This window comes from Sinocyclocheilus rhinocerous, unplaced genomic scaffold (assembly GCF_001515625.1).
Source record: "Sinocyclocheilus rhinocerous isolate Xijiao unplaced genomic scaffold, SAMN03320098_v1.1 scaffold1476, whole genome shotgun sequence".
NCBI classification, from domain to species: domain Eukaryota; kingdom Metazoa; phylum Chordata; class Actinopteri; order Cypriniformes; family Cyprinidae; genus Sinocyclocheilus; species Sinocyclocheilus rhinocerous.
Genome location: NW_015659224.1, coordinates 92,050 through 93,091, shown reverse-complemented (window position 1 = coordinate 93,091; position 1,042 = coordinate 92,050). Strand labels below are relative to the sequence as shown.

At 35.5% G+C, this 1,042-nt stretch overlaps 1 protein-coding gene across 1 annotated transcript in view; it reads right to left on the bottom strand.

The window, feature by feature from the left end:
- Positions 1–1,042, bottom strand: part of LOC107723358 (serine/threonine-protein phosphatase 6 catalytic subunit) — an 11,473-nt gene that overhangs the window by 1,767 nt on the left and 8,664 nt on the right. The window lies entirely within an intron of this gene.

Below are 1,042 nucleotides of genomic sequence, written 5' to 3'. Positions count from 1 at the left end.
CTTGAGGTATTCGGTCAATCACAACGCACTGGATAGCTGGCTAATCAGAGCACACCTCGCTTTTCAGACCGATTAGTTTTGTAAAAATCGACGCGTTTCAAAAAGGCGGGGCATAGAGGAGAAACAATAATGTACAGTATGTGGAAAATAATGTGTTTTTTTTTACTTTAAACCGCATAAACACATTTCATTACACCAAATACACAAAATAATGTTCTTTTTAGCAGCATCATATGACCCCTTTAAACAGTCTTTCAGACCGCTATAAAACGGTGTTGAAAATAGACCTACTAAAACATTTTACAATAAACATCTGGGCCCGTATTCACAAAACATCTTAAGGCTAAAAGTAGCTCATAACTCGCCGATTTAAGGAGAAAATCTTAAAAATAATGGGCGTGTCGATCCTAAATTTAGGACTCCTAAATTTTTGCTCCAAGAGTATTTCCCAAAGCGTTTTAGCTAGCTTCTAAATCTGTGAAAGGTTAGGAGTAGTGAAGAGGACTACTAAATCACTAAGACTAAGCCACAAACTATCCTAAAATGGCTGTTGCCGGCAATCTGCCTCGGAACGTAAACATTTTACAAACATTTGATGATAATGACCTTTTAAAAAGGTATCACCTTTGGTTTTGGAGGTTACCCCAACTCCAAACTTTCCTTTGATTATATCCTTGTTTTCATTAACCAGTTGGGCAAGTAACAGCTGTGCTTGTGTCCAGTTTGTTTGTTTGGTTTTTTTACGTTTGCATGTAGTACTATCAGCCATGATTATTCTACTGTTAATTAAAAGGCTGTTTATATGCATATCCGCTAATTGTTTTTGAGAAGCATACATGTAAGAGGCTGACAATAAGCTGAACATACTTATTTAATTAGTGACACATATCCTGCATTTTAAAATCTTTGAGTGTTGCAAATTCTGGCAATTAACATTTTTTATTTTTAAACCTTTATTTGAATACGGCAACATAATATTGTGCTCTACAATATTTCCATGAATAAATCTCTGACAGAGACTATCAGCCAATCACTGTGTGCA